The following is a 22,110-nucleotide window of genomic DNA, read 5'->3' on the forward strand; positions in this document are numbered from 1 at the left end:
TAGTCAGTGAATTCATGATTCTTTAGTATCAACATTATAATGTGATTCATAAAATTAATGAAATAGAAAAAAACATCATGTCATATCAAATTTTAATACTTAAACATATACCAGCTACGCAATCATCACTAATAATATTTTATATAGGACATTACAGCAATAAAATAGAAATAAACTTTATTTTACTGATATATATTAATTTTTTATGATATAGATATACTCTCTGTATTTCATTATACATGGTTTTATGTGGTACCGGGGCTAAATATTTTACTAGATGTTCAAAGAAAAAGCAAATGTAAAGCTAACAAAATCTAACAGCAAACAGCTTTTTAGTGTGCTATTAACAATCTGTTACGACCAGAAGACTTTGTTGGCTTCTGGATTTTGTTCTCTGAGCAATTACAGATAATATATTTTCTCTTATATTCTCTCTTTGGAGGCTTTTCTATCATGATAAAAATTTAACAATTTATGCCTGGGTGAAGCATTGATCTTAGTTAAACAGCATTAGAAGAAACATTGTATTCTCCTTTTCTGAATAATAGGCTGCTCTGTTGCACACTGTGAGTACTCTGTGAAGTGTAATATGGTAGAGAATTATGATGAGGCACATCTTAGTTGTAATTCATTATAGAAACAGAAAGTAGCATGTTGTCATGGTTAGAAAGAAATGTGGATTATAAATACTTTAAAGCCTGTTGGTTATAATATTACAAAATAAAAGAAAAAAAGGAAGGCATTGGTTGTGCCATTGAAATATTTTTAATACAGAAGAAATTAAATTTCAAATGACAAGTATATACTGTAACTAATAAATCTACAAGTTTATAATTATAACAACAATTTATTTATTTTTTAGCCCAAAATCATACAATTAATGACTCAAATGACTCAGTTGGCTTTAATAGGCCATTTCCAGCCTTAACTCCCTAAGAAGATGAGAAAAACTGCTCCCACCAAAAAAAAAAAACCTTGTAGGGGAAAGAAATGGATGAATCTTTGGGAAAGTGAGAGTGACCCTCTACCAGGTATGTTGAGCATGACACAGTGACACTGCGACACAGTCACAGTCCTGGGGACCTCGGCCAACAGGCTGCCTCCCGCCTACTGGCCATCCTACAGCTGAGTCAGTTTTGGGCTGGCCAATCTGATGAAAGGACTGATGCAGTCTGCAAGAAACCTACGCCTTGGGAGAAGATTTGTTTTCCGGTGAGACAATGTATTCAAGCATAAAGCCAAGGTTACACAGGAATGTATTAAAAACAACGATATTATTGTCCTTCAGTGGTCAGTGCAGGGTCCAGATCTCAGTTCTCAGTGTCAGACTTGGAGAAATTTAGAAAAGGTCTCATAACTGGTATTGGTACTTTGATACACTACAATGGAAGCATAATGACTCTCCAAGAACCAAAGACATTCAAGGTCCAAGAAACTGCAGTGCCAGCAACAATTTCTTTGTAATATGAACAATATATTCCATTTTAATTTTATATCACAAAAGGTCCATATAACTAGTTAGTATTATGCTAATTTTATTTTTGTTGTTGTTGATTAGTGTAAGGCAGCAAGAAAAACTGTAGAACATCCCCTTTCTGCTCCATAATGAAATTCCCCTCACACTTCATAGGTTGCACAATAAAATATTGTGGATTCAAAGAGATGCTACACTCACTGTCATCTCTAGAGCGGGGAACTGAGTGACAACATCCTGTTTTCCAATTGGCAAGGCTACATCCAAGGGAAGCTATATACCAGTGATGAGGCTGTCAAGTCAGCTACAGAAGAATGATTTCAAAAACAAGATAAAAAGTTTTATATGAGGGCCACAGGGATTTTACTGAAACACATTTTTCTTGGTTTTACTGACATTTGTCTTAATAAGTCAGGCTTTATTTTTGTTTTGATTTCCCCTTGTATAGCTGAAGCTAAATGTATAAAATATACATCTGAAGACAACCATGATTGGATTTTGCTGGATGGGAACAAGATGACTCACTTAGTGTCACATTTCTAAACCAATCCAACACCTAATGAAAGCAGTGCTCAAAGTAGACACTGTGATTTTGAACTGCAGAGATCAGAGGTGCTCATCTTCTGTTTATGATGAACTGACTACAGACTCATTAAAGAAACCCTATTAGACATGTACATGTGTGTCACGTGTTCAGAGAGCACAACACAAGTTTTAAAAATAAATATACCCTATTCTAAACATTTACATAATTTGATGCAAGGGAAAATATTGATGGGCAAGGTGCAAAACTGAACAAACATTGTCTCAGGTGCTATGTGTGTTCTCTTTTGTTCACCATTACTAGGGTATGCTTAGGGTAGGGGATAGGGGCCTGAAGGCCTGGCCTGGGCACTCTGACTTCCCATTTAAATTATTAAATATAATCAGGCTTGGAGAATGTCTATCATTACTAAAAACCACACTACCTGAATTATAATCACAAGGTTCAGATCGTTTGGAGAATGTGCAATACCCACAGATTCAAAAATCATCTTTCATTTAATCCATGTGGGTAAACTGTGTCCAAATCCTGTATCCACTGTTGCTCTTTCTTAAAAGCAAGTTTTATTCCAGCTACTATTTTGTTCTATACCAAACATGATTGATATATGTTCCGTTTCTGCAAAATGAAGATACAATACAGTCGGTTTATTTTGATTCTCTATCATATGTAGATGTTGGATAAACCTTGATTTAAGAGAATTTTTAGTATCTCCAATATATATCATATTACAAGTCAAACATTGAATACCATAAATACAATTTGTGGTATTTGACTGTAAATTTTGTAAAATAGTCATTTCTTTTTGTGTCTGCTTATTACAAATAATTTGTTTATTTGTGAATGGAACATTCCATGCAAAACAATTCTGTACCTTTATTCTGCAGGAAGCGTGGACCAAAATATCTTTCAAAATTTTATTCCATCGATATGAGGGAATACATTTCACTGATTTTTTTTTTTAATTTTATTGATTTTATTGTAATCATTCCAGACAGATAGATCAATTTTTACAAAAAATAGGATTGAAAATAAATCAACCAATTCCCACCCCTGAGAAAAAGAGCATGGCCAATGGAGTAAAACTTAAAGCTGGTCAAAATACATAAACTGATGAGTTTAACAGACGGAAAAAAAAAAATGGGAAGATAATCTATTTCCACAGTGCTTTAAGAGCTTATTCTAAAATATTATTGATTAGATCTTGCCAGGTTTTGAAAAAGGTCTGCACAAATCCTCTAACTGAGAATTTAATTTTTTCCAATTTCAAATACAGTAATCCCTCCCTATATCGCGCTTCGACTTTCGCGGCTTCACTCTATCGCGGATTTTAAATGTAAGCACATCTAAATATATATCATGGATTTTTCGCTGGTTCGCCGCTTTCTGCGGACAATGGGTCTTTTAATTTAGGTTACATGCTTCCTCAGTTTGATTGCCCAGTTGATTTCATACAAGGGACGCTATTGGCGGATGGCTTAGAAGCTACCCAATCAGAGCATGTATTACATATTAACTAAAACTCCTTAATGATATAAGATATGCTTCCCGCACCATGCTTGTTTGCTTCTCTCTATCTTTCTCACTCTCTCTGTCTGACGGAGGGGGTGTGAGCAGAGGGGCTGTTTGCACAGAGGACACGGAGGCTCCTCTACAAAATGCCGCTTTATCGCGGTGCTTCTGTATACTTAAAAGCACGTATTGATTTTTTGATTGTTTGCTTTTCTTAGCGAGCGCTCTCTGACATTCTCTGCTCCTGACGGCGCTCTTTTGAAGATAAGATATGTTTGCATTCTTTTAATTGTGAGAAAGAACTGTCATCTCTGTCTTGTCATGGAGCACAGTTTAAACGTTTGGCTAAAGGGTTTTATTTCATGTCTAGAGGGCTCTAATAAAGTTAACAGGGTGGGAGAGTTTATAAGGGCTTAAAATATATAAAAATAACCATACAAACATATGGTTTCTACTTCGCGGATTTTCACCTATCGCGGGGGGGTCTGGAACGCAACCCCCGCGATCGAGGAGGGATTACTGTAGTATAAAACATCTGTTACCCACTGACTTAAAAGAGGAGAGTTAGGATTCTTCCAGTTTAGCAAAATAAGTCTGCGTGCCAGAAGTGTAGTGAAGGCAATCCCAGTTTGTTTGTCCTTCTCTGCTTTAAGCCCATCAGGATGAACCCCAAACAAAGCTGTTAATGGGTTAGGAGGGATTGTGACACCAAGGCTGTCTGAAAGGCACTTAAAATTTTTTGTCCAGAATGGTATTAATTTGGTGCAGGCCCAAAACATGTGACCCAGTGAGGCTAGGACTTGATTGCAGTGTTCACAGGTAGGATCTTGCCCTTCAAACATTTTGGACAGTTTTAAGCAAGAGAGATGTGCTCGATATATAATTTTAAGTTGAATAATTGTATGCTTTGCACATATGGAGCTTGAGTGAATTCTCTGCAATTTTCACTGATTTTAACGGCTTAAATGTCTGTTGTGCTTTTTCGAAGTTTTTCGATGAATTAGGGTACATACCTGAGTACCCTAATAGTTTGTTGGGCCTGTGCTGAAAAAGTAAATACCACAGGTAGTTTAATGACATCATTTTTAGAATTATTCAATAGTCTAGGAGATACAATCTCTTCGTTTATAGAATTCCTAACCATCCATCCATTTTCCAACCTGCTGAATCCGAACACAGGGGTCTGCAGGAGCCAATCCCAGCCAACAAGGCAGGAACCAATCCCGGGCAGGGTGCCAACCCACCACAGGACACACACACACCAAGGTCAATTTAGAATTGCCAATCCACCTAACCTGCATGTCTTTGGGAGGAAACCGGAGCACCCAGAGGAAGCCCACGAAGACACGGGGAGAACATGCAAAAATTCCACGCAGGGAGGACCTTTTGAAGCGAACCTGGGTCTCCTAACTGCGAGGCAGCAGCGCTACCACTGCGCCACCGTGCTGCCCAATTCCTAACCATCTGTCGTATAAAGAACTTAGATAATTTTGGATAATTTAATCAATAATCACAGATATTTTCAAAGCCATCCATCCCCAAGGCAAGTATCCAAATGTATATACTGTAATTTCAATTTTACTGCAAGGTTTAATTGTAACATGTTTATCCCACTGATTTTAAGATCAGTTTTTGGTTGGGTCAATTGGTACATTAATCCACACTAATCCAACACTATAGAAATTAGAATTTTGTTTTGAAGGTGAGAATAGGCCACCATCCCTGAGAGACAGAGGAAAGGTAGAACCTCACAACACTAGAGGCACATCATTTAAAGAAAAATGCAAATAAAGCAAATTAAAATGAAGAAAAGAAAAAAAAACCTGATCAAAACAAACCAAAGCCAGATAAAGTCCATCCAATTTCATCCAGGGATAACCCAATAAGTGATCTAGAAATAAAAGTCTTGGATACAATACGCAATTCAGTAAATGACAAAGAATCGTGTGTCGTGAGGAAAGATAAGCGAGAATAAGATGCAGAAACATAGTCCCTGACTGGCAACTGTGTTATACCCACATACCTATGGTTAATATTAGAGTTATTATACAGATACTGCAAATAAGTTTCACGAACTTCATCCGCAATATTCCTCAAAAACTTGCAGGAATAGCCCGTCTTATAAAGCGCCTGGAACAGAACATGGGTAGCTTGTTGAACATCCACTATACAGGTACTCATGTTAATCCTATAGAAACGAATTAAATGCGATTTTATTATGCTCCGGAAAGTATGTTTAGCATGATGACTCATTTTAAAGAGCAGAACATGTGGGTTCTTCAGTTTGAAATATAATTTGGCCTGTAGTTATTTATACACAGAGGAATTTGGGCAAAAGGAGTTTTCCATATCAAGAAAGGTAACTGAGTGAGAGTCTAATTTAGCTTGCAGTTTGATCGCTGGATGGTGACGGTTTAAGAGGTCCAGAAATTGATTGAACTCCTCCCTCATATGGGTCCATATTCCAAAAATATCATCAAGATACCTGAAATACAAGAATGGGAGGTGGGGACACTTCTCAAATGCCCCCTCCTCCCACTCTGCCATATATATATTGGCGTAGGAGGGCTCAAACCTCTTCCCCATTGCGGTACCATAAATCTGCAAATAAGTTTTATTATTAAATTCAAAATCGTTACATGTCAAGCTAATCCTTAAAAGCTCTAAAAGTAGCATATCTGGTCTCTCAAAAACATTTGCTACTGCATGTAGGACCAACGAAATAGCAATATTAGTATAAAGTGACTCAACCTCCATAATAAAAAGAAGTGCACTAGATGGAATATTATATTTTGTTATAATTTGGAGAAAGTGAAAACTATCCTTGACATAACTCCTGTGCCGCTGTGAAAGAGGGTTTATGATTGATAAACTACCTGACACCATTTTCATTATGTTATTGTAGATTTAAAAGGTTACCATTACAAACATCCAACATTTTCCAAGATCCTCCATTCTTTCTTCAGGGCCATAACATAAAATCTTTTGAAAAGACAGAAATGAATAAAAAACTACTGTATGTCTGCACTCATTCTTGCAACACTAATAGAATGACTAATACATTTCTAATTTTAGGCATATGATAAAAGCATTCTATTTCATCATTTATTTTCTTTAGAAAGACACTTTATATGTAATGATGCATCATTGTCTAGTAGTCCTATATTGTCGCCTTAATGTGGGCACTCGGTGGAAATAAGCTATATGACACAGCTACATTTTAGTTTAAGCCGTACTTTAGGACCTGATTAAATGTTAGGGCTAAGGAAGCAAAGGAGATTGGATGCTGTAAGCTAAAATAACTCACAGGCTTAAATAAAATAAATGTAATTTATTTTCAAGCATTACATTTATTTCAGTCTTTCTTTACTGATTAATAGATGCTTTATGAAATGTTTTTAAGAAAATTACCATGACAGGAAAACAAAAAGCAACAAAAAACTGACAGATGCTGTGATTGAAATCTCAAAGCGTATTTTACTTGTTGAAAATTAAATATGCTTTTCCTGCATGAAATTGAAATGTTTATTGAATGAGCCTTGTTCCTTGAAGATGAATGACAAAAATAAATTAAACAAAATCTTCCAGCCTCTTTTTTTCCTTCCATGTATTTTAGTTTTTCATATTAATGACATATTTTAACTGTTTAAGTTACTGTAAAGAATAAAGAACATGAAGAAATAAATATTACTGATGGTACTACAAATAGGGAAAGTTTAAGAAAGAAGATAGTCTGGGAGTGCAGCTGGATGATAAATTGGACTGGACTACCAATACTGATGCTCTATGCAAGAGAGGACAGAGCCAACTATACTTCCTTAGAAGGCTGGTGTCCTTCAACATCTGCAATAAGATGCTGCAGATGTTCTATCAGACGGTTGTGGCGAGCGCCCTCTTTTACACGGTGATGTTCCGGGGAGGCAGCATAAAGAAGAGGGACGCCTCATGCCTGGACAAACTGGTGAGGAAGGCAGGCTCTGTTGTAGGCACGGAGCTGGACAGTTTGACATCCGTGGCAGAGCGACGGGCACTGAGCAGGCTCCTGTCAGTCATGGAGAAACCACTGCATCCACTAAACAGTGTCATCTCCAGACAGAGGAGCAGCTTCAGCGACAGACTACTGTCACCGTCCTGCTCCACTGACAGACTGAGGAGATCGTTCCTCCCCCACACTATGCGACTCTTCAGTTCCACCCAGGGGATAAACGTTAACATTATACAAACTTATTCTATCTATCTAGTCCAAATCCATTTAATTGTCAGCACATTAAATTTGGTAAGGGTGTTGCTTTCCTTCTCCCAGATATTTTTCCACCTCGAGAGGGCACCAGTGGGTAGTTGAACGCAAATCTCTAGAATTACAAGCAGCAAGTTCTGACCCTCAGCTAAACTGGGATCTCTGTTTCCCCTGCTGTCTCCATTTAGCTGACTGGTAGCACTTGATTGTTGTAATTCTAGCGACCCATATTTGATCTTCATTCCCACCATATCTTTGTGAAATAGTTGGCTTGGAGAGAGAGGGCTATGCCCTAAGTGAAAAATTCTGAGCAGATACATCAAGTATGTTTTATGCATCTGTTTAAATTTTCAGAACCCCTTCTCCAGCTACAGTACATCACTGCCTTGCAGTCCTGATATGCCCTTCATCAAGAGGGAGTTCTGTTACAGAATCAAAATGATTCCCTGTTAATCAATAACAAAACTGTCCATTTACTGGACTCTGATGCCAAATAACAGTATTTGCTCCCAACTGTCCACTTACTGCATAGTCCTTTTGCCCAGAGAGCTCTTTGTCATCATCATTATGTGAAGCTGACATGTCTACACACTACTTTAGTAAAACGTCAGTTCCTTAACTCTGTTAACGTTTCTGTCTAAATATTAACACTTTCATACCTTACTTGGAACAGTTTGACTTTCATCATGACTCAGACCTACAACCTGATGCTTACACTATTAGGATCAGGAAAAAGATGGTTATACAGTATCCTGCAACCACTTACATGGAGGTCCATTTCTCAGGATTAATACATTGTAACGGTGCTGTAGAACAAAGTGGGCATTGCCCAACCTAGTAGACTTCAGTGGAACACCAGGCCTGTAAAGGCAGCAAATTTAAAATACATCCAGCTGCACAATACCTCCACTTACATTCCAAATGAAGTTGCATTTGAATTCCAACTAGAGCAGCACTAGTGTTCTTCTAAGGATAGCAAGCTGCTTAAAACAGCAATGTAAAGATCAAGAATCCGCTGGCACTTGGTGCCAGCAAGCACCAGAGCAGCATGGCACTACGTTGGTGTCAGATGTGGGACAAAGAGAACTACCACAGCAGCGCTTCAATATGTTTCTGTATAGTATTGTGTAAAGTAATATTGAATAGCACTTATAGTTGACCAGGGAAGATCTAGCAAAGCAGAAATTTCACATGCTGATTTGTGGCAACAGTGGCATCCTATGGCATTGCCATCATAAAGTCACTGAGCTCTTCAGTCCCACCAGTTCTACTTCCAGTGTTTGTTAATTGAGATTGTATGGCTACATGTTTGATCTTAGGCATGTGTTAATCACAGGAGCGGCTAAATACCTGATCTCAGTAATTTGGATGGGTGAACACGTACTTTTGTCCATATAGTGAATTTCTCTAATTTGCTTCCTCACTGTGGCACACTCTAAATTATTGCAGTATTTTTGGTGTAAATGCAAATACATTAATGTTATGATTAAAATGAACCTTGATAAAAAAAAAGCCACAATTACCATTTACAAAATTACAAATGATAATTATAAATTCCAAACAGCATTCTAACTTCAAGTGATTATGCTAAAATCCTGCAAAAGATGTGCCATGTTGGTGTTTCTCCAACTTTGACTGGATATTAAGAAGCCATACAAAATGTATGAAAAGCTAAGGACAAAGCAGAAAATGCAATGTATGAAAGGGAAAGAAAGAAAAAGCAAACCCTGTTGTCCCACTGGCTCCTTCCTAACAGATAATTTTACTTGTCAGACGGCCATCCTTCACTTTCACACCATCCAAGTCCAATCATCTCTCTCACCTTCAGCACTCCATCTCTCTCTCTCTCTCTCTCTCTGTTTTGCTAACTAATCAGCCTTCAGCCAAATAGCTTTCCAACTTGAGATGTGAGTGCTTTGTGGCAGAAGAGCTCTAAAAGATGTGGTCTACAGCAGGCAGCCCACTTTTCCCTGTAGTGGCAGCTGAGGCCTGGGCCAGTCATCCAAGGTAGCATCTAGTTTGCCTTTTTTCTCTTTTGGGCAGCAGGGTCCCACTTGCTACAAACGAGATATCCCTTCCTTCACTGCCTGCCTCAGAAGAGTTGCGGTCGTCTGGTGCCTCAGTCTCTTTCTAATGTGCTTTCTAGGTACCTTATGTGGAAACAGGTCATACATACCCATGGTGGCTATCTTTCCCTATAACCTTTTTTTTGATCAGGTGGGAAATATTTTAATATGACTGATCCTTTTATTCTCCAATTTAATTGGAAACAAGTGGAATAAGCAAAGAAATCAGAATCATGTCACAGTTGATCTGATAAGACAATGCAACAACATTTTACAAACTGATTGAGAAGTAAATAACTACTAGCCAACCCGCGGCTTACCATACGCCGCATAATCAGGCCGTTTTTTAAATGATTTTTAAGCACAGGGAGAAAATTAACATTTGAAAAATTGGTAATGTAATAAATCAGCAAGAAAAGCAACATTGTAACAATGCATGGAACAAACCAACACACAATCGTCCGTGCGGAGCTCAGGCGTGGAGGGTGGAACAGGAAGAGAGGAGAAGGACATCCACCCCGCTCCCTCCATCATGCTAGTCTGCTGATTTCTCGTCCAGTATGCACTGCCCGCTCATTTTCTTTGCACAGTCCAGATGCACCTGTGACTCACGTAGACTTTTCATTGCTCTTTGCGGTTTTGGCTGCCTTTCTATACATAATCCACAAAGACACCCGACCATGGTAGTAGCGAGGTGGGAAGGGTGTGTGTACAAAGTGCAGGAGCATCTAAGAAGACGCATGTTTGTCGTGGATGCGAATTGCTGTATGTAGCGTGTAAAACAGTTTGATATGGTCATGCGCTCGTGCGCTGTAACCGGAAACTCGGTTTTTAAAGACTGCTTACTTCATTGTGTATACGACTGTAGGTGAATGAAAAGATATAACTCTGGAGAGGGTAACATACAATACAGCGTTGCACACGCGGCACACAGCGATTCACATCCGCGACAAATGTGAATCTTCTTAGATGGTGCTGTCGCGTCTACCCACGCTCTCGAAGCACACACACTGCGTGGTCATGTGCCCGCTCGCAAGAGCAACCAACAGATACTCCACAGGTAGCGAGGTGGGTGTGTACAAAGTGCAGGAGCATCTAAGAAGACGCATGCTTGTCGCGGAAGCGACTTGCTGTATGTAGCGTGTAAAACAGTGTGCTATGGTGCATCGTAACCGAAAACTCGGTTTTTAAAGACTGCTTACCTTATTGTGTTTCAACCTTAGTTGTAAAGGAATGTTTTAAGCATCCCATGGGATAACCCTCGCAAACCGTTTTACACGCTGCATATGGCGATTCACCTCCGCGAGAAACATGCCTCTATGAACAGTCAGCGTGGGTCAGAGCCGCATGTTGCCTCTATGACAAACGAATATAAATGACGCCATTTTTTCTGAGTTGGTGGGCGTGGCTCTGTGAGTTGTCGTCGTATCCAATGGACTTGGAGTTAGTGGGCGTGGCTCCCTGCGTGCGCCATAGTTGTCTCATTTGTCGGCGGCTTAGTGAATCCACGCCCCTTCCGGCGTGCTTTCCATGGTCGTCTTGCCTTAGTGAATTATATATATAGATATTGTCCCAAAAGTCATTAAGACATGCGACTTGTCTGAAGTAGACTTCATTCCATGTTGCCATATAACTATTCACAATGAAGTACATTTTGATTACAATTATTCTTAGGTTTATTACTTACTCATCTTAATTTGATCAGCATGAGCTCAAGCGCGTGCAGAAGGAACTCCGAGTCCAGCTCAGGGCGGCGAAGGAGCAATACAGGAGAAAGCAGGAGCAGAAGTTGCAGAATAACAGCATGAAGGAAGTGTGGGATGGGATGAAGATCATCACTGACTGCAGCTTAAAGCGGGGTGCCACCATCGAGAGAGCAAACCAGATGAACAACTTCTTTAACAGGTTTGACCACCCTAACCCACTCTCACCTTGGAGTACTGCACCCTCAACCCATCCTTCTGCTGATACCAGCATAGGAGAGACATCCCCACCCACAATTACAGCAGCGCAGGTGAGCAGAGAGCTGAGGAGACTTTGTGCCAGCAAAGCAGCGGGTCCAGATGGAGTATCGCCACGACTGCTGAAGGCCTGTGTGTTGGAGCTGGGGAGTACTTCACAGCACATTTTCAACCTGAGCCTGGAACAGGGGGAGAGTCCCAAGGCTTTGGAAAACATCTTGCATCACCCCAGTCCCAAAGGTATCACGTACTAGTGAGCTGAATGACTTCCGGCCTGTCGCTCTGACATCACATGTGATGAAGACCGTGGAGCAGCTGCTGCTTCACCACCTGAGGCCACTGGTCCACCATGCTCTCGACCCTCTGCGGTTTGCATACCAGGAGAAGGTGGGAGTAGAGGATGCCATCTATATGCTACACCGATCCCTCTCCCACTTGGACAGAGGCAGTGGTGCTGTAAGAATTATGTTTCTGGACTTCTCTAGCACCTTCAACATCATGGTATAATTAACTATTTTTGTGCTTAAAGATCTTTAAAAATATATATTTACATACAGTTCATATGGTCCGGAACGGATTAATTGTATTTACATAAAATCCTATGGGGGAAATTACTTTGGGTGATGACCAAATCGGGCTGCGACCAGAGTTTTGGAACGAATTATGGTCGTGACCCGAGGTATCTATCTATCTATCTATCTATCTATCTATCTATCTATCTATCTATCTATCTATCTATCTATCTATCTATCCATCCATCCAAAAACTGACCCTTGCATGTTATTTGATGGCAGTGGGGTATTGCTACTACACTGTGTGCATAATTATTAGGCATGTTGTAATTTTGGGATTAATTTTAATATGAAACAAGTACAGTGCCATCAGTCAATCCAAAATGTTAATAAACCTGAAACCTGAATGTTATGCAAAGGAAATGTGAGTGTGAACATTATTAGGGGAATACATGTGTGTGCAGAATTATTAGGCAACTATTAGTGTGCAGAATTATTATGTAACTAAATCAAAAACTTACATTTTCCTGATCCCCTTGTTTACTTTCATCTGTTAAAGTGAGAATAATAAACAAACACAATTTTCCAAATGAACATTTCTGACATGAAAAAAAAAACCAGTGACCAATATAGCCACCCTTCTTTTCAATAACATCAATAAGCCTTCCATTCATGGAATCTGTTAGTTTTTTGATCTGATGCCAATCAACTTTTTGTGCAGCAGCAACCACAGCCTCCCCGACACTGTTCAGAGAGGTGTACTGTTTTCTTTCCCTGTAAATCTCCTGTTTAAGAAGGCCCCACAAGTTCTAAATAGGGTTGTGGTCAGGTGAGGAAGGGGGCCTTGTCATTATTCTGTCATCTTTAAGGCCTTTACTGGCTAGCCACGCAATGGAGTATTTTGATGTATCTGATGGAGCATTGTCCTGCATAAAAATCAGCTCTGATTTTTATCACCATCTGGTCCATCAAGTGTCAATCTCATCTGATCAGTCCATAAAATCTTTGAAAAATCTGTCTTCAGATACTCCGTGGCCCAGTCTTGACGTTTCAGTTTATGTGCCTTGTTCAGTGGTGGTCAGGTTTCAGATTTCCTTACCTTGGCCATGTCTCTGAGCATTGAACACCTTGTACTCTAGGCACTACAGGTAGGTTGCAGTTCTGGAATATGACAGCACTAGAGGATAACGGGTTCCTGGTTGCTTCACATTTGATTCTTTTCAAATCTGTGGCAGTTAATTTGCGTCTTTTTTTCTCAACACGTTTCATGAGACCCTGCTGACTATTTACAACAAAACGCTTGATGGTTCTATAATCACGCCCCTATATCTTAGCAATTTGGAGAGTGCTGCATCCCTCTCAAAGACTTTTTACAATTTATGACTTTTCAGAGTCAGTTAAATCTCTTCTTTGGCCCATTTTGCACACAGTGTATATGTAAATGAACCTAAGTGATAACAGCAGTTGTTGTTTTAAGTCTAGCCAGACTTGCTATGGAGAACCTTGCTGCTCACGGTGAGCCTCCACCAGTTGGTATAAATAAAGGACATCCATGGAATTTAATTGTAAGATTGACTCGAGACTCTTTTATTTTAACTAAGTATAATTATGAATTCTGATATAAAAACTACATCAACATTTTATAATAATTTTGCATTAAAATTAATTTCTATTGAAATATTTTATATGACAAAACCAGTTTTCTATTGTCATGGGAAAAGGAATGGTTGAAGACTTGACATATACAGCAAAGTTCTTTATATCACGTGTAGAAAATGCCAGTTGATTACAAAGGTAGTTCTGTCTGCTTATGCAGGTAAAGCAGTGGTGGATGAAGCAGTTGCTTCTAGTATTTCTTCTAGGACTTGCCGCTAAGGCTTCCTTATCATGGTGAAAAGCTGGTCAGAACTAGTCCTGTGGTTTACCCTGAGATTCACAAAAGCAGCAAACCCCTTGAAGCTGTTTCATATATGGCATACAAGTACCTAAGTATCTCAGAGTGCATTGAATTCCTTAGGTAATTCACATAATCAATAGAGTAAAACGAAAATGATTGCTTTCAGTAAGATGTTGAATTCCCATTCACTAGCAATAATTCATTAAAAAGCTAAACATGATTTATATTTGTCCTAGTAAGCTTCTCTTACCCCAACATTTATTCAGCAAACTGCACAAAATCAATATATTTGAAAGATCAAATCAGCATTTTGGCAAATGCATACAAGAATAAGAATGGTTTCAGATATGAGGTATGTGTCAAAAAATAATAGTTTTAAAATATATAGCTATGAATATTAAAAAGGAAATATACCTATCAAATAGCCATGTAGTCTTAAATAAAATGCACAGGAAGAGACAGACCTAGTAAAACACAAATTACAATAATAAAAATCAAAACAATAAACTTACTGGATCAATAACCTTCTGTACAGTGTAATAAATATCTATCTGTCTGGCAGGATGACTAATTCTAATTCTCCACACCACATGCATAACACCAAAAATCCTACTGCCAGTGTGTTCTTTCTTTTCTTTGTTGCTTTGTCCCACTTTTGAATTGTGCCAGAGCCATTCAGCCATTTTTGCATGATCAGTGAACAAACAGACAAACAGATAACCAAACAGCTTACAATTCTATTTATACAAATATTAAGTAGTACTCACAGGGTTAGTCATTCAGTCAGTCAGTCATTGTCCAACCTGCTATATCCTAACACAGGGTTACAGGGTCTGCAGGAGGCAATCCCAGCCAACACAGGGCGTAAGGCAGGAACAGATCCCAGGCAGGCCCACCGCAGGACACCCACACACCAAGCACACACTAGGGACAATTTAGGATCATCAATGCACCTAAACTTCATGTCTTTGTACTGAGGGAGGAAACGGGAGCATCCGGAGGAAACCCTTGCAGACACGGGGAGAACATGCAAACTCCATGCAGGGAGGACCCGGGAAGCAAAACCAAGTCTCCTTACTGCGAGGTAGCAGCTCTACCACTGTGTCACCATGCTGCCCCTCACAGGGTGATGTAGCTGAACTTTTTTGCTCAAGAAACAAAATGGACCAAAACGCCAACTTGATCTTAGGACAAAACATTGCTGTTTAATGTGTCTTCTTTTTCACTAAATAAGTTGACTGTGCACTTTATGGGTTTGTAACCCAATGAGCATAATATTTGTTGGCTGCATAGATGGAAGATGTTTTTGAACCTGAACATATAGGAAGGAATTGGTTGTAAATAGGAAGTTTAATTCTGTGAGTACATTGATTATGACACTTACAAGGGAGTTAACAACAGCAAGTACATAAGCGATGATATGGCAGACAGGTTTGTGGAGCTCAGTTGATTCACATAAAGTTCTTTCATAATGATGTCTATAAAGACGTTGAGGATTGTGATATGCTTGAAAAATCCAAACTTACTAAAGAAGGTAAAATGACAGGCTACATTGACCATTTTAATCTTGTCTTTGCTGAAAATTGCTCACTTGTCAGCACTGTTGATTGAGCAGAAAGCGACAGTTACTGTGTTTACACATGAATTTATTGCATGGCTAGGAGGTTGCATGAATTAGCTGCCTTCATAATGTATTACGAAGTACTTGATCTGAGGTTTATAAAATGGTTTGTGCTACCAAAGTAAACAGCCTTCTCCTTGAACATATGGTCTGTACTATGACATGGCTGAGAATAATTAAAAAAAAAAAATCAGAATTACTACAAAATTAAAACAAGCAATTGATGTAGAATACAAGTATAAAGGTACTATTTAGATCCTTTAAAGAGCAACATATTCTTCAAAAAAGCAATCGGTGGACCTAATTATATGATAATGTTGTCATTTATTTATTCATTCATTTATTCTTTAATCTGGTTGAGGGTCATGGGGGTCCAGAGCCTGTCCTAGTCCGGAAACAGTCCTGAATGGTGCCCCAGTAATTACAGTAAGATAAATATAAATGCTGTGGAAGATGTTATGTCACACACCTACCTTGTATTGGGGACGTGCTGTCTTTCAAAGCACTTAACATGAATCTTAGTAAGGTCATTCTTTACGTCATACTTGTTCTTTTCTTTATTTTAAGACAGCAGTTAACTTTGCACAAGATAATTAATCTAATTAAAAAAGACTTCATTGTCCCAAAGGATTTTTCTAGTATTTGTACATTGTAATAAATTATATGGGGAAACGTTACTGAAAAACTGCATTTCTGATCTATGCCTTAACACACCAGTGACATGTAATAGAGCTGTGCTTAGGATACACAGCACCAATTCTAATATAACAATGAAAACTCTTTTTAACCATACAGAAAACACGTTATGTTTTGATTTCAAAGCTTTAATCATAATAGAAGCCATATTCTTTGCTGCTTCATTTAAGAAATGTATTCATATTTAATATTTCTTCATAGCTTTTATTGTATGAGTTTAATTATACCGTTATTTTTCAACAATAAATTTCAAATTGAAAAGGCTGATGTTACTGTCAATTCCTTTTCTATTAAAATTTTAACAAACATGAAAGAATGGGTTAGACAGAGAAAAAAGCTAAAAGTTTATTTTGAATTCCAGCCTCTCCAAAACAAATCTAAAACATAATAGCAAACTGTTCATCTGATTTAATAAATTACAGAAAGCTCTAACAGCAGCCATGTGGCACAGCATCCAAAAACTGCTGGGCAAAATCTGTCACAAATGTAAAGCCGCAGCTAATGGAAGCAAAAAATCCCATTGAGAGTGGGAATGAAAAGCTAAATAGTGAGGCTTGCTTCTATACACTGCAGGTATAAATTACTAAATATTAATTCATGAGAGGCTAATCAAATCGGGAAAAATTCAATACTGAAATGTATTTTAATATGCCTGTTGCTTGTTTTTTTGTAGTTTTGCTGAAATATCCTTTGTTATACTTTTTCAGGCATGCATTTATCTGAGAGAAATCGAGAGAGGCCAAAGTGGAGGTGGATGGATAAAGTTAAATAAGATCTGAAGGAAAAGGGTCTGACTAGGAAGGAGGTGTAGGGCTGAGCTGTTTGGAGAAGGTTGATTTAAGTACATCGACCCCACTTAAAAGTGAGAAAGGATGAAGAGGAAGAAGAAGACTATTGTCAAATCTGATTAATGCAACTCATAATTACAGTGGCTGAAGCCTATACCATTAACTATGGAGGCATGGCTGGACAAAAACAGGATTGGGCACCTGCTCATCCCACTTACATATACTATACACCAATGTTTATGCTTGCATCAGACAGATCTGAACTAATAAGTAACCTGTAGAAAAAAGTCCCTCATGGAACACAGTGAACATGCAAACTCCATGTAGGCAGTGACTGGGTGTGGGGTTTGAACCTGGGATGCTGGTTGCACAAGGCACCAATTTGCTACTGAGTTGCCATCAAAGAAATAGGTACATTTCAAATTCATAGCCTGTTCTCATATTTCTACATTTAGGGCACCAGAATAGATGATATTTGAATATGTATGTTTTTGAGGCCCATGAGAATGGACTAGCAGGCTAAGCCAGTTTAGTATCAATAATTTAGTAAGCAATAACAACATTCATTTGCAGTAAGATTAACAGCTTTGATTACCTTGGTGTGCCTACACCTAAATGCTTATCATTAATTGTGTTGCAGTGAATTCTTAATTGTAGTCAATGTTTACTAACTTTTTTAAGCAGAGTAATACAGTAATACAATCTTGCCCTTTTTTTAAGTACAACCTTTGTTTATCTCCCCTCTGGGTGGTAAAACGAAAAAGCAAGGCAAAAAGAGCAGTGACAATGAAGAATATCATGTTTGACAGACAAATAGGATTTAGTAAGATTGTTTTTTTTGCTGTTTCAGTCAGAACAATGGATCTTAAATCCAATGTTACAGTTTTCTTCATAGGTAAAATTAGTTAGCCTACTATATTAGAAAAATTAGATAAAAAAATTACTTAAGGCTGCTGATTAAGTCAGAGTCTTAAGACTTATGCTAAAGATTTTAACAGGGTAGGGTGGATGATTGACTTTTTTTTAATTAGAAGTGACTCATTAAGTTAAAGGTTGCCTGTCTCGAGTTTCGATTTGCATGCAGTTTCAAGAAATTGAGACTAAAAGTTGTTTTGCAGGTGATTTTGCATTTGTGAAAAAAAAAAAGCAAACGTGAAACTCACTAAAGAGTTCTTTGGGGTTTTAAAGGTTGTTTGGTGTGGAAAACAAGAAATCTTACTTTCTAAAGCACTGTTTACCTGTCATCTTTTCTGCAGCTCTGTAAAACGTGTAATCTGTCACACACTTTTCAAATTTTGTTCACATTACTGCGAAGAAACAGACTTCAATTTTTAAAAATGTGACATGCTGTTATATTTTCCAACCTAAAGACATACTAAAATCCACCTTTGTTCACATTACTGTGTTTTGTCCACAGGAAAACTCAGTGTATGGAAAATCACTGCCAGTCTCTGTGTACAGAAATTGAGTATGCTGTAAAAACATGTATGGTGGCTGTTTTTGAAGCTATCTATTGTAGACCAGCCTAGTTGACATGTACAAATGCCTACAGCAGTGCTTCCATTCTGATCTTGGTACTCTTTAAAGTAACATAAAAGAAGTCACAACTGTGGAAAAGAAACGTCTCTTTGAAGTTTAAAGCATTGATTAAAGTATATGTGTTTGGAATGTTGCGAGCATACGACTGGATGACTTGACATGTGACTTATGCGACAAGAGTAAAAATGAATGTTTATGATGTTGTTTTCGGTTGTCCAGCATGGGTCACTGTAGAAGCCTATTATATCAGAGACTTTTTTGTATCTCCATTCTATTTGAAAACATGAGATTACATTATTTAAGCCATCTCTAAAAAATAATGTACATTGGGTTAGTAATATATAAAAAAATATTGGTGTGGAGAATTACTTTAAAAGTACGTTTGATATTCTCACCACCTTCTGGATATAAATGACTGCTGTCTGGAATTTTATTCCAAATTATGTGGAAGCGCTAAGTCTTCAAATTAATTCCTTCTTAGATAACTTATCCCTCCCCAGGCTTTTTGCAGATGATGCCACTCTCATTGGATTCCCCAATTGCATCATCAGAGCTTAAAGTGACTTTAAATTCCTTTAGCTAAGGGAAATTGCTGAAGCCTGATGATTTGTCTCATCTTTTTTGCCTTTTAGAAACAACTTGCACCCCCTATACAGTGATACCTCGCTATATCATGCTTCGACTTTCGCGGCTTCACTCCATCGCGGATTTTAAAATAAGCATATCTAAATATATATATAACGGATTTTTCGACTGGTTCGCGGATTTCTGCGGACAATGGGTCTTTTAATTTATGGTACAAGCTTCCTCAGTTTGTTTGCCCAGTTGATTTCATACAAGGGATGCTATTGGCGGATGGCTGAGAAGCTACCCAATCAGAGCACGTATTACGTATTAAATAAAACTCCTCAATGATATACGATATGCTTCCCGCGCGGTGCTTCGCACACTTAAAAGCTCTAACAGCCCGTATTGATTTTTGATTGTTTGCTTTTCTCTGTCTCTCTCACTCTCTCTGACATTCTCTGCTCCTGACAGAGGGGGTGTAAGCAGAGGGGCTGTTTGCACAGGGGCTGTTTGCTTAGAAGATACGGACGCTCCTCTAAAAAATGCTGAGACTACCTTCACATTGATCCCTTCATTGCACCGCTTTATTGCGGTGCTTCGCATGCTTAAAAGCCATACTGATTTTTGATTGTTTACTTTTCTCTCTCTCTCTCTCTCTGACATTCTCTGCTACGCGCCCTCCTTTGAGGAGGAAGATATGTTGGCATTCTTTTAATTGTGAGAAAGAACTGTCATCTCTGTCTTGTCATGGAGCCCAGTTTAAACTTTTGACTAAAGGGTGTTATTTCATGTCTAGAGGGCTCTAATAATGTTAAAAAATGTATTTAGAAGGTCGTAAACAGGTTTTCAATGCTCTAACTGTGAAAATATTAGATTTATAAATAAAGAATCCTACTTCGTGAAAATTCATTTATCTGTCTGGAGTGGATTAATCGCGATAAACAAGGGTTTGCTGTATAACTGTGCGGAGAATATTTATAAACAGGGGAGAGTTTCTAAGGGCTTAAATTATATAAAAATAACCATACAAACATATGGTTTCTACTTCGCGGATTTTCACCTATCACGGGGGGGTCTGGAACACAACCCCCGCAATCGAGGAGGGATTACTGTATATCACATCCTGAACTTTGCTAATTCTTCCTACAAACTGAATCCCTCAATCAACTTGGTTATGATAACCTAAATTGTAAAAGAAGGCAAGGATTCATCTGATTGCTCTAACTATAACCAAATTTCTGTAATACAATCTGATACAAACCTCCTTGCAAACTATCTAAAGTAGGCTTATTGATAAATTAATTCACCTGGATTAAACTAGATTTATCCACTGCCAGCAGGATTTGTTACCTTCTACATATTATACAGTAGATGTTCTGCTGGTATTTGATACAAAGAGTGCTTTTGACTGTATGAGTTGGCATTTTCTGTGGAATGTTTTATACTCAATAAGTTTTGTGGAATTTATTTTAATTTGATCAAGACATCATATTCTGTCTCCATGGTGTTAATTATCACTAACTCAACTATTTCTCAAACCTTTCAGATTCAAAAAAGAGCCAGACAGTCTGTCCACTCTCTTCCTTACTTTTATGTATCTCATTTGATTTCCCGACTAAAACACATTTTACAGTGCTGATTTGATCACCCCTATTGCAGCTAATGGTTTCCATCATTTTGCTCTTTCTTAATAATGCCATATGTGATTTTCCTCACCTTTTTAATTTGTTTGGTCCTTTCAAGTCCTTTCTTTTTTGGCTAACTCTTTGAAACATTTAGGCAATGACATCCCTCCTTTCCTGCAAGACACTGCATCATCTAATTGCCATTACACCTTTAAGAGTCTCTGATTAATTCCTTTTTTCATGGACCTTTCTTCCATTATCATACTGTTCTAGACTGACAATCAATAAAACCAGAATCTGAGTTTATGGACCAACTATGCTTTCACACAAGGAATAGTTACATGACAGACATACACACAATTAATTGAAATAAGTGCAAGAAAAGGCATTAAACGCATGCATATAAAGTAAAGTGCAGTGCAAGAAATATGGAAATAAATTCTGAATTAAGCATTAGCTAAGTTTTAAAAATATTGTAAGCTATTGGGGTGGGTTTGCCCAGGCCAAATAGGGCAGCTGAATTAACTGAATTAGCCAAATTTATGAGCTTGATAGACAGATAAAATTTTATTTGTCACCAGTGGGAAATGTGACTTTTTACAGAGGCTCTTTAAATAAATACATACTACATAAAGAGATAGATAAATAAATATACACACATACTATGGTTTGATTACGCACCAGAATGACTAAATAGGAATACAATTTAAAAAGAAAGAAAGCTTCCGACTTGAGGGTCACTGCCAAAGTGAGGTATTATGCAGGCATATGGCCACTGGTGTAAACAAGCCCCAGTAGTGTTTCTTGACACACTTCTGCTGAATAATTTGTTGACTAAAAGTCCTCAGAGTTAGTGTGTCATGGAAAGGATACGCAGCAATGTTCATAATGACACACTCACTTTTCTTTTAATGATTTCCTTTGCTACTACCTCCAGGGGATCTTGAGTGTGTTCCATAACTACGCTTGCCCTTTTAATTAACTTGTTGATTCAGTTGTCCTCTCTTGAAGGGATGTTATCAGCCCAGGGCACCACAGCCAAGAAAACTGAATTGACCAACATGGACTGTG

Source organism: Polypterus senegalus, chromosome 5 (assembly GCF_016835505.1).
Source record: "Polypterus senegalus isolate Bchr_013 chromosome 5, ASM1683550v1, whole genome shotgun sequence".
NCBI lineage: Eukaryota > Metazoa > Chordata > Cladistia > Polypteriformes > Polypteridae > Polypterus > Polypterus senegalus.